The sequence below is a fragment of the Amblyomma mixtum genome, chromosome 8 (assembly GCF_055824585.1).
Source record: "Amblyomma mixtum isolate Tamu chromosome 8, ASM5582458v1, whole genome shotgun sequence".
Lineage (NCBI taxonomy): Eukaryota > Metazoa > Arthropoda > Arachnida > Ixodida > Ixodidae > Amblyomma > Amblyomma mixtum.
In genome coordinates, this window is record NC_143019.1 from 1,185,221 (window position 1) to 1,198,162 (window position 12,942).

The 12,942-nt window shown below is 47.3% G+C and overlaps 1 pseudogene across 1 annotated transcript; it reads right to left on the reverse strand.

The window, feature by feature from the left end:
* Positions 1-302: 302 nt before the first annotated feature.
* LOC149331115 (uncharacterized) lies at positions 303-11,857 on the reverse strand (annotated as a pseudogene). Its single transcript, XR_016285032.1, has 5 exons — positions 11,257-11,857; positions 8,393-8,674; positions 6,422-6,622; positions 4,558-4,812; positions 303-586 (listed from the first exon to the last, which is right to left on the reverse strand). The product of XR_016285032.1 is annotated as an uncharacterized LOC149331115 (transcript).
* Between the last annotated feature and the right edge of the window lie 1,085 nt (positions 11,858-12,942).

A 12,942-nucleotide genomic window follows, 5' to 3' on the forward strand; every position in this document is an offset into this window, starting at 1 on the left:
AAACGCGGTAAAGGAAGACTTGACAGATCCCCTGCTTACTGATTGAAGGTCGCGTCGTCAAGCTTTGTTGCGAACGACTACGTGATATGCCCAACTAACTGGTTTGTATAGAACAGTTTTGCATGTGCCCACAGCAAAGCAAACTGATGCACTTGTAACTCGTGATTACATTTCTTCCACTGCTTTCAAAAGAGAAGAAACCGAGGGTACTTGTACGCATGAAATAAAAATATTTAGAAGCCCATTTTGCAGTGAGGGCCAATTCGAGTTCGGCGTTAATGCATATAGTGTAATTTGTCGGCTTGACAGAGTCGCTCTTCGGAAAGATGGGCCGGCTGTCTCCACGGCATTACCGGAGGAGCTCATCGCTGTCTACGATGAATCTCATTCTTGGCCAAGATGTCAATTTCAGGATGACGAATGTTCAATTTTGTTGCTTTCTGGAGCGGTGATGTCTCTATGGCCTGCCGACGGCTGTTGACGGAAGACTCTTTGCCGCCTTCTTGTAGGATCGACTACACGGCTGCCGCGGACCCTTGCTGATGGTCCTATTCACCCCCACCAACCATCTTATCGATCGATCCACCTGTAAGCAGAAGGAGGTTGTAGCATTATAGTGACATGAAAAATTCAGTGCTTCTGGGTGCGTACCGCTGCAGTGGAAAAAGTAGATTAACAGTGTAACATTACGGCACCGGGTGTTTCATCGATGCACACAGCAAATGTTTAGAAAAGGGCATTTTAAGGTATAGGGATTTTTTTTGGAGCAGTGTAATATCAGCGTCGGTGGATGCCATAAAAAAGGTGAATCGTGTAAACCATAGTGAGATGGATGACACGATTCTAATGGTTAACGATTTAATTATTACAGTGAATCAATTTAGTTATTCGTGAAAGTCATTAGTAGGGAAAATGTCAGCTTATCGAATTTCCTCATCGGAATTACCCTGGGCTCTGTGGATCAGTGCGCCACAGAGTTTTGTGCAAGGGGAAGGCGTCGCTGCGCGCTTTGCACCCAGAGGGCTTTGGAAAGCCGCACGAAATGGCCAAACTTTACTCAGATACTGAGCGTAGAACAATTTCGCTCATTAAACTTCAAAAGCTGGTACGGCTATTACTATTCGCCAACTACGAATCTCATCGAATTCATAAAAAAAGCTTATCGAAAAGCAGAAAGCCAGATTAGCAGTCAACATGATGCCCCTGTTTCCTCAAGGTCTCTATCGCTAATACTAGTTTGAACTTTTAACGGGCTATATTTAGAAATTAACGATAAGCTTCGCTGGAACATTCGGTATATCTCAAAGGCGCAAACGCACATGACAAGAAATTTTCTAAAGCACACAACCATTTCAATTCTCCAGAACTAAGCTGTTCAATTTCGCAAAAGTCCGAGGAGGTATATGTCAGGGAAAAGTAATGTGATTAGCAGCAGTTCAAGTGTTAAGTTCATCAGAATTTTTAAAATGTTACTTTTATTCATTCCTGCATTCATGAGCATATTGTAAAACAGCGGGTAGATTTATTTATTTGCTTGCCGTAATTTCTAGTACCAACGCAGCGCTGTATAGGCAATGAGGCGCGACACACACGTAGGCTGTGAACTTGTTTAGAGATCACTTGTTTTCACATATGCCCCAAATATGAGCATAAACAAGCTATTGCAAACAGTTTCCACAAAACTGTGGTTTCCACAAAACTGTCACGACGGAACCCAGAAACTTGCACTCAGGAGACAGATTGGAATTGCCACCACTACTACAAAACGGCCGTAAGTGTAAACTTCGTGAAGATTGTCGGCTTGACATAGTTCGTCCTCAATACGGCGGGTCAGCCGTTTCCTCCACGTTTGCCAGAGTCGTACGTGGTCGCCCAAAATCGATCTGATTTTTGGCCGGCTAAGAATTTGAGGATGACAAAGATTAAATTTGCTGTTCTTTGAATCCTCCCCTAGTTCCTCTACGAACTCTCCACGGCTATTGACGGAGCATTATTGGCGATTACTAACATTACTGTAATGATTATGCGTGGGAACGCACTGCACGCTTAGTAAATGACAAAAAAATGAATGGAACATGAGCTCTCAAAGTTCTAAATTCAAACAGAAAAAGACGTCCTACTAACCTCTTTGATAATCGTTTTTAGCAGAGGTTTAATCACCAACGCACATTCATGGAGCCCGTTTGTTCCGGCCTAAAAAATTTTACCGCGCTGACAGAGCTAGAAAAGCAAGGCGTACCTAAAATTTCTTAATGACAAAACGTCGATCACAGGATAACCACTAAATTTTCCGAGTCGGAACTTTCAGCCTTTTTCAACAATTTAAAGCCCAAGGGAGTTTCCTTCTAAAAGTCGAGAAGTCCAGTTGGACTCTTGCAGCATCCTTGGGAGTCCTAACCTTCGAAACAGTGACGACCACAGTTGCCTTCAAGGAATCAGAGACGCCGGGGCTACAAACCGAACCACAAGGCTTGGCCGAGAATCCAACCCTTCTCGGCCCGAAGCTTTCGACAAAGGTACGAGATCAAGGTAAGGAGAAATATTTGAGAGCTACGCATATGGATAAGGCAGAATTTGCAAATATACGCGATGAACACACTGTCGCTTCTACCACGCTGTAATTACCGCGGAACCAAATGTGTTCGGAGACGCAAAATCACTGTGTGTTTACATGAGTATGCCTTGTCACCCCACGTGGGGCGCTCTTTGAAAGGCGAGAACGAAATAACATCCTTGGGCCTGTTCTCTTATAGCAAGATGCGGTGAGTCATAGGAATCATAGCAAGGAATTTCACGCCTGGCGTCTATGGGAAAGAGGGGGAATCGAAGTTGTATTGACAACGAGACAAGAATGTCCCAGACATGCTAATAATGTCATTTAGGCAAATATTATTTGGGGAAGTTCGTTGCATACTTTGAGTATATTTCATTTATGGTAAATGACACTTCCGACTACGCGTAAGTGAAGGCTCGCTGGCGGGGCAATCGCGTCATAAAGAAGATTCAATGCACGCACGCTTATATGTGCATTGGTAGCAAGCACTCCTGCCGTCGGAATTGTTTGAATTATCTGAAGAAAAGGTACGCTTGTGCACATCTTCAGATCTTGTCTGCCGTCAAGGTAAAGTTTTTGTCAAAAGTAACCAGGATTCATGGTTTGTTTCAGTCGTATGTTGAAATTCTTTTGCCAGCCATCAAGCTCTGAATCTCTGTATGACAAGGAGAACCCTTTTCCTCACCTTCCTAGGCCGCTTTGGTCTTTATTGAAGACATCAGGGCCTTGTTATTCGAATTAGAAGCAAACCATGAAGTCTGGTTACTTCTGGCGAAGTGAGTACTACGCGTCAACGTTCAATGCAACGAACACACGTAACTGGGTGCATGATCTACCCTGCTTAAGTCTTTACAAATGCACATGGCTTCACATCAATTCCAGTCTGTACTGGCAGTTTCGCAAGCACTGCGGCGCCTCATCTTGGTCAAAGCAACCAGCTAGCCTAAACCTCTGTACTCCGTACCGTCTTCACACCTTCCTTCAGACACCTGTAATCGGACATGAATAAAATCTCCAGACGGAATTGCCGCGCAAAGCGCCTTATCTCGAACAGTGTTGAGTAATGTAGAAAATATTAAACAAATATTAAACTAGACTGTAAACCTCTCCAGCCAGATTTCAAGGAGAACATGGTAAGCCTTCTAGATGCGATGGGCTTAGGAGACAATAAGCACACAATTCACACATCAGCAATAGAGACGAGGAAGAGAGGACTGCAGTAGTGGCTTTTGAATACATAATTGAAAAATTGCACTACCAGTCACAGAAATTCAAGAACAGCGCAGTTTAGAACATAGCAAATAAAAGGCTTACAATGGTGAAGAACAAAAAACCAGAAGAGTAATAAAGCAGAGCCAAGTTTGAAAAATAAAGCAACCACTGCAAATGACTAAGCAAGGTGGTGCTCGCCACTGCTTGATTCAGTGGGGTTGTCAATGAGACATGTCTGTCTATCAACCAACTAGAGAAAATAGGTGCACAGTATGATCGCTTTTAAAGCCCTCTTTTATATCTGGGGACACGTCATCATGAGTGGCACCGATGCAAGCACTGGGGCGCCTCATCGTGTTCAAAGCTGCTAACTATCCCAGGCCTCTGTACTATGACATCATACCCCTTTATAAAGATTTGTGCTGGGTGCAATCGGTCTTGTTCCATGAGACAGTGGGTTCTCAGCACGAGTTGCAGCACGTCATGTGTTCCATATGAGCGACTAGATCAGTCATGCAATTCATGACAACTCTTCAAGCTATACGTAAAAATCCCCCTACTGGACCCCACGCCAACGACCAGTGCGGCTTCTGCAAGTATTAACTTGCATCATTTAGTTCCGTCCGACCAGCTAACCAAGCATTCTGCACTGGGTGACCCCTTAATGCCCTTTTGTAAACACTCCTGCAATTAGAACCACAGTAAAGGAACATTTCTGCGCTTCCAGACGCTCAAATCCCCTGACTAAATCAGCTCTGTACTATGCGACCTCACTTTCATCAGCCACATACCAGGGGGTAGTAGGTCCTTCGCAAGCATTGCTGGGCCGCTGCGTGGAACGCTTCCCCCCTTGTGACGGCTCCTCGGCGCTGCTCCAGGTAGTGTGTGTAGAGAGCTGCCATGCCGGCGACGTCTCCGAGAGCCATCTTCAGCAGGGTGACTATCTCCAGGAGCACCACACACAATGAGAAAACCCACAGGAAGAAACCGAGAGCGTTATTGTGTAGGAAGCTCTCCAGATGTGGTCCGTAGTTGTCGCTGTGCATCTGAAAAAAAAAAAGACAGACGGGGTGCACAGTCTAAAAACTGAAGACCCTACGCAAGAAGTCCACCGATTCCCTGCCACAGATGTTTACTTCGTGCGAATTGCTATCGTGTCCAACATTCTCGGATAAAAATTTTTAAAACTGAAAAATTGCAAGATACTGTGATGGAAATATTGGAGATAATCGTTCACTCCTCTGATATGTAGCAAAACTTATCGTTTAAAGAGCTTCCATCGATCGCATCGAGCAGTTATGTCTGGCATAAAAAACCAATGGGGAACGCTTTTGACGACAGCAAAAACGTTAATAGAAAAAAAATGCAAGACTGCCGTCGGATGATCTGCGGATATATTGATTGTTATTGTGAAATCCTACATTATATGAGAAAATTGCGTTCATCGATGGTTTCCTGCTCAAAATCCTTTTGTCCAGAGTTGTTGGGTATGCGAAGACAAATTGTGTGGTCTCTCCTGCTCGGGAAAACAGTAAAACGACCTATGGTCTCACCTTGTGGAAAGTAGAAAGTAGACGACGGTTCTACCGCTACCTTCACTTGTATAATGCATCATAGCTACCGTCTCGTCTGGTCTGCATCTCACAAATTTATTCTGTCACTGTCTGCGCTGACTGCAATTAAGAACCCTTTCTAAAGGGTGCGTAGAAACTGGCATGGAGAGAAAATTCAATTAGCACCTGAAAGCAGCTAAAGCGACATCATCGGCGGGCTCGGCGCGGGAATTAAAGAGCTTCATACTATTCACTGATGTTTAATGGGAATCGTCCAAAGTTAGGCGAAGCGCTGAGTGACAACAGATACAAAAGGGCTTCCCGGTTACGGCGCCTCGTGTGCGTACGTCTCTCTTAAGTTACGATTATTTCACTGCTGTTCCTCAAAGTTCCAAATCGGAGCAACCCTCGCTCGGAGTCCGAATATTTTCTTGTGCGTGACTGTTAGTCTCAGACTATTAGAAGAGTAACTACGACCAAGTGACTCTGTATATGCTGCGGGCCTTGAGCAGCATGTTAGTAGACCTTACAGACTCGAAATTAAGGTCTTTACAGGTACAAAAAGCATCATTACGAAAATTAACCCAACTTTCAAGACAAGGACGGTGACCGCGACATATTTTCTAGACTGAGAAACTCGAGACATATCACCAAAACATTTACGATGTGCATTTCATTGCGTGTGTGCCATGCATAATGCGCTATGCGCGAGCATGCGAACCACCTTCTATTCCTGCAATGCATCCAGCTAACAAGACTTCATTCAAGCATAATAATTACCAAGATTACATTTTAAACCTTATTTTTTATGTTTTACTTTGTGAGCCAGGTCCGAGAATTTCACACTGTCAGTACAGGGCTGAGTTATTTAAAGCGGATCTCAAACACCCTTAGCTTCATTCGATGGTGACAAGACTGTTGCAGTATGGTAAGCTACAGTGCAAAATTTACGATCATAGCACTACTGAAGTTCACCGCTGAAGTCGGTAGCTTAGCCAGGCTACGGGAAGGGAACATGGCAAGTTTCCACAGATGACATGATACAAAAGGAAAAGTGCCTTTCCTTGACGCAGAGGACCGTGGGTCAGCTTGGTTCTTGTACCTGTATCAGCTCGCCGTTCTCCGACGCATACAGCAACTCGTAAAGGCAGGCGCCAGCCCGGAGTACCTCTTCCTTGGATTGGCCCTCCAAGCCGTCCAGGACCGGCAGCGAGCGGCGAAGGCATCCCAGGTGGCCGAGGTAATTCCTGTAGCTCTCATGGGCGTCCAAGGTCACCGCGTCCAGAAGTTGGACCCATGTAGCCTGAAGAGAAAAACCAGTGCATCGCTTCGCTTTAGGTTGCACCCAAATGGGCGCCGCTATGAAGAGCAGGAGAAAACACGGTCACTTTGTAATGCGTCACACCTCGATGCTTCCTGCAGCAGCGAAAGCTGTACATCGGGTCGTCGCCGTCGGCATCGCTTTCGTCCGAGCGCGACGCACCCATTGCACGCCACGACAGTTTACTGAATCCGGATGCTCCAAGAATGTCAGAAAAAATTAGCAGAGGTTTAGCGCTTGTTAAACCTAGTCATAGGACCGAAGTTCTGTTAAGCATAGTTACGCATGGTTTGACGCCGGAGTCGGTCCGGCGCGCGCCTCAACCATGGCGAGACTAAGCGACCGAGTGCCAGTGAAGCAGCTGTTATACCCCTCGCTAAGTCACATGGGGCAGCAGAGGCGAGGCTCCGAGCGAGCGCAGATGCGGCGCCTCTCCACACTCAATCACGTGGTATGACGTCACTTGCCACACCTCCGCTCCACCGACTAAAGGTCAAACACGCACCAAACTTGACCTTGGGAGTTGTAGTGCTAAGAGTAGAGCTTTCGCTCTAAAAAAATCACTACAAGTTTCAATTCTTCTCACGCGAGAGTACCGGAATAAATACAGCAAACACCCACACAATACCTGCATTTACTAGACACTCCGATCTGAATCAACTCGGGCCATCCCAACTGCGCCTAAAACTGGGGTTGCGGCAAAGAGCGTTGTCAGGTAAATTTATGCTTCCTCAGCGTTAAACACAGCTATAACTATATCGCATATCGGTCCAGTGAGACACCTGCTGCAATATCTTGCAGCAGAACCTACTGGTGATATTGTAACTGAAACGGCTTAACTCGCAGGATACCAATGCTTCAATCGAAAATTTGATTCGATTATCAATATTTATGCTATTTCATCATCACCATCATCATCAGCCTTCCCACGCCCACTCTCCAATTATCCCGGGCCTGTGCCACTTGGCCCGCAAATTTGACTTTCTGCCTCCTTGTATTACGTTTGCGCTAACTGTGTATCCAGTCCGTTACTTTAAGGGTCCGCCGGTTATCTTTTCTTCACATCACATGCAATGCCCATGTGCAATCTTTCTTCAGGGCTTCCGCCAGAGTATCATTAACTAGCATTCGTTCCCCGACAAGCTCTGCTCTCTACCCTGTCTCTTAAAGATATATCTATCACTGGTTTTCCATACCTCGCTGTGGTGTCTCCGGTTTCACTTACAAACTTTTCTTTAGCCTCTTCGTTTCTGCCCGAATGGTGAGTACCGGAAAAGGCAATTATCCTGAGTTACATCCTGAAGTGCTGAAAATGTGGTTAATAATCTAACGACTTCTTATGCCACGAGGCTAAAATCAAAGGGGTGTCACGATGTAGATATATGAAGGATGCAAAGACCCGACAGAGGTTTTATCGTATTCGTTTAAAACTGAGAATTCATGTCCAATCGAGGTACCTTCCTAGCAAAAACCTGAAAATAGGAAAGTAAGGAAAGTCTACAGAGCTATTCGAAAGTACGTTTCTACATTCTTAATAATAATTTTCCCGGTGGAAGGGCTACTTTTACGGTTCGAAATGCGGGCAGCCCTGATGTCAGAGCGTTCTCGTCAAACGTCGCTGCTCGGTACGGCTGGATAACGGGCTGTAGCATGCCGCAGGACGTAAGATTAAGCGAGAGATTGAACTATACTGCGAATATTACGTGCCGTTAATTGCCCCTTTACTGCACCGTGCGACAGCGCCACTCTCACCTTAATGCCAGACGCCAGCACGGTAGCGCCTATCCTGGCTGGGGCGAGCAGCGACAGCCTGAAAAGCAGCTTGATGTGGAGAAACACGCCAAAGGGCACAGCGAGCTTCGCCTGGCGCATCCAGTACGTGATCATGTACATCATGTCATCTACTGCGCCAGCGTGAACGATGGACATTAACACGAAGATAGCTGGAAGGCACAGATCCTCGGTGGGCCGCGGCAAGTAGCGCAGTCTCAGGCGAAGCAGCATCCCGTGTAGAATTGCGATGAGTGGCAGGCACTGCGAACGTGGTAAAGACAGAGGCAGACAAGCGTGATGCGTTGCTCTGAATGCCGTGAACCCGAAAACAACGAGGCTGCGTATTTTGTAACGAGTGAATTCGTTTCCATTTCACTTCGTCGCTACAGGACCATGACGAGAGCGGCAGGTTGTGGGGAAGCGAATGACCAGTCATAGCAAACGCAGCTCTACACGCGGCGCCATCGCTGCCCTAGTGGCCTGGTGCCGCAGGTCCTTGTGACGCGGCGACCTGTCCAAACTTTTTACATAGATCACGCTGCACCATTTCGTCGCACAAACATGGCATAGCTTCTTTCCCGAGAAAGAAGGAGTGCCAAAAAACATGCTTGCCATGTGAAACGCATCATCGTGTTTTCTCATTAATCGGCGTATGCGGCGGTCAGACAGTACATCATAGGCATTGGGCACTTTTGTGCAAGTAATATCATGGCCGTGTTCATGCCTCTGCTAGCCTGACGTCAATTCCGCGGCCTGCGTCACCGGAAGCAGTGACCTATGGTGCATGAACTGAAATGTTAGAGAACGCGATCCCAGGCCACGGCCGAACTGTGCATCACAACTGTGGACGTGAAGTTCGAACATGACAACAGAAGCGAGATATGAAGGGTCGTCATCAGAAGTGGCAACAAAATAAGCTTATGCACGTCCAATGCGGAACAAAGGCGTGTTGTAGATGTCATCCGTTTACTGAACGTAAAAGGCGCCTGTGTGCTGTGCGATGTCAGTGCACGTTAAAGATCCCCAGGTGGTCGAAATTATTTCGGAGACCTCCACTGCGGCACCTCTTTTCTTTCTTCTTTCACTCCCACCTTCCTCCCTTCTCTTACGGCGCGGTTCAGGTGTCCGCCGAGATATGTGAGACAGATACTGCGCCATTTGCTTTCCCCCAAAACCGAACACTACACTACTACTCGGGACCTTGCGCACCGACCTGATTGCTTGCCTTCTCTGCTAGTAAGAACAGTCGGTAACGCGTGTAGCCCGCATTACGGGCCCAGCCCATTCCCATTCATTGACTCTATTACATAAATAATATAATGATCTGATTGATGAGGAGGCAATTCGAACGCATTCCCCTTTGACTAGCCAATGAATTTCAATTTTGCATTTATTCCAATTCATTTTTATTCCAACTCTGATTCAATTGTCTTCCACTAATCAATGTATTCCAATTCTGATTCCATTCCAACTGCAATTCCTCACTAGCTCGCGCTAGGCACATTTGCGCACAGATAGTTCTTCCGGAGGCTGTCCGTATTGCATGCAGACCTGTTGTTGCCTGAGAAATTTCTCTTTTCGTCTAGCGGTTACTTCTAGTCTCCCCATTTTTTTCATCCGGTTGTTTGTTAACTCTGGCTGTGGTCCGTAAATTACGGAAAACTTGTAATATATCGATAGATCACAGTAAGTCCTCATACCACTACAGGCGCAGTGATCCAGTGGTTAAGTAATGAGTCACTGTCTTGGGAGGAGGCAATTTTAAACACAGCGACGTGTGGGGCTTGAGACCCAGCTTGCGCTTCCCGAGCAATGCGGCAGTGGAACACCTACCGGAAGCGGCACTTTCGCACACACAGTTCTTCGGCAGGCTATGTTACGCGCAGGCCCGCCATTGTCCGAGTCGTTTTAGTCATATTTTTTTAGCCACTGTTATTCCGATGTCTTACTCATATCGCCTACAATTGGAGAAAGGGAGAGGGAGGGGACAGCAGGTGGAAGGTATGATTGGCATGTGGCAGGTGAAGAGAGAGAGAAATCCCGCTAAGCACCAACTGCCATGGTTGACAGGTGAACCCTTCACACGAGCCGCCTATGCCGGTCAGGTTTAGCCTTCATGACCGTGCTAATGCTATCGCATTAACTATTAATTCGTGTTAGGGTCCGCAGCTCACTGCGTTTTGACGGCATAGCGTTAAGGCTCCCGTTAAGCACAAAATCCGACGTCGTTCGCGTTGTGAGCGAAAAATCTCCGGAGAAGCAACCTAGGCAGGCCACCCAGGTCACGTGTCCTTGAGGCGTCATCACAACCTGCCCACCGTGTTGTGAGCAAAATAACCGTTGTGGCAAGTGGCAGTTAAATTAATGACTGGTCGCGAGAGGATTTTTGGGAATAGCAACCTGGGTTGCGCAATCTCCACCGGTGGCAGCACCTGTCATCGCTTAAACTATGCACCACTGCGCCAGGAGGGGTACGAGGACCTCAGGTGATCTATGAATGTAAAGTAGAGAAAGACCAATTCCGCATATATGGGCATTGACCCATTAAAGCTATTGCGTCGTACCCTTAAGAGGGAGCTTCCATGTCCCCTCTAATCATCTTCCGGTAACCGAATATAAAAAAGGTAGCCAGAAACACTATAAACTGAGGTTCGTCCGACCGAAGCAGCAGGCCTTTTGCCACTGAACACTTATTTCACTGTCCAGAGAGCAGATTCTTTCCATACTGTTCGTTAGAAAGAGGGAAATTGGAGGACAGAAAAGGGTAGATGTTATAAGGAAAGACACAATTGTTGTCACACTGAGCAATGTCGTACATTAATGCGTAAACTGCATCATCTCACCCCGAAAGCGGCGGCATAAAAAACTCGGTCTGTCGTGGGGGCCCAGGACTGCAGTCGTAAGGGAATGCCTCCGACATGGCGCTCGTTTCCGCAGCTTTGGTCGGTGCTCGTAGTCCGGTCATCCCGTGCCACGCCGCGGTGTTTCAGCCCCTCTGGAGGCGCAGCCGCTTGCTCCCTGTCCTTGCCTCCGTCGTCTAGGTCAGTACAGGACTGCAGCGTCGGCAACAGTTCCCACTCGTCAATGTCCCCTTCTCGTATCCCGTGCGTGGGAGTGGACGCATCCGTCGACCCTCCCTGGCGCAAGTAGGCCATGACTGGTACGTCGAATCTGGCGTTCCTTGAGTCGAGCTGGCAAGGCAGCGAGGTTGCGAATTTCGGGGTCAGGAGGAGGAAGGTGCGTGGACAGGGGCTGCAGGCATAGGCGCCGTTCCGGGGGTCGCTGATGCGAACCGCTACTCGCCGCAGGCCGTGTCCTCCTTCGTCGTCGTCATCGCCTGAGACACCAGGTACTCTTCATTATCCTCTTCTCAGGACATCGACGGCAAACAAAGAACATAAACAATTTATTCTCTATCGGGTAACGCCAAGCACGAAACAATATACTCGCTTCCCTTGTCACATGCGCAAGGTTATATCTTACAATATTTTTACCCCCCCCCCCCCCCCTGCCCCCGGCTTCATGGGGGTACGAAGCGTAGTAATCCGTAAAAGGAAAAAAACTGACGGTCGATTGCCGTAGTTAGGCCGAAAGCGAATTAGGTGCTTCCTGGCCAATCCCCCGCCGTGGGTATGTGCCATTAAACCTAAGGACATCATCATCATCATCATCGTCGAATTTCATTTCATTTCATTTTATTACCTTAAAGACCCACGAGGGGTATTACATAAGGGGTGGGTACATATATTTTGGTGAGCAAGTGTTAACACAAAGAAACATGACTGGTAACATTATTAGCAAAGTTAGATGAGCACATGATGGCTGCGATGTCGTTGGGTAGGTCGTTCCAGTCTGCTGCAGTACGGGAAAAAAATAATGCGGCAAAGGTGGTAGTACGGGCACGTCGCAGGGCTCGCGAACAATGGCCACACAGGGCTCGCGAACCTGAAATGAAATGAAATCAAATCAAATCAAATGAAATGAAGGAGTGAATGAACGTTAGCAGATGGCCCCGTATGTCTATTCCTTGCAAACGATTCAGTACTGAGTTCTAAAGGACGCTATCATAAGCTTTTGCGACGCCGAGGAAAATAGCTGAAACCGAAAGCCCTCTGATGCTCAGTGGGGTTTACGAAGCCCAAGACGTTATCTTGCGCGACAGGTTCGCGAGCCCTGAGTGGCCATTGTTTGGCATTGTTTGTGCAGGCGCACTGTACAGCAAGGTGCAGGACTGTGCAAGTGGTCCGTGCAAGTGCAGTGTGCAAAAAGGCGCACGTTATTTACGTGACAAAGGTTACTAATCAAACGAACAATTAACTCAAGTTGACTAATGAACTTTTTAACGCATAGCGTTAAGGGGCCTGCGTGGCCGTCGACGTCGTTGACCTGCGCAAAAAATTCACGAAAAATCTCCATGGACGCTAACAGAGAGGCAGGCAGGCCACCTAGGTCACTTAACATCGTAGCGTCATCGCAACCTGCCCACCAGATTGTGAGGAAACTGCGCACCGTGGCAGATGGCAGTCAAA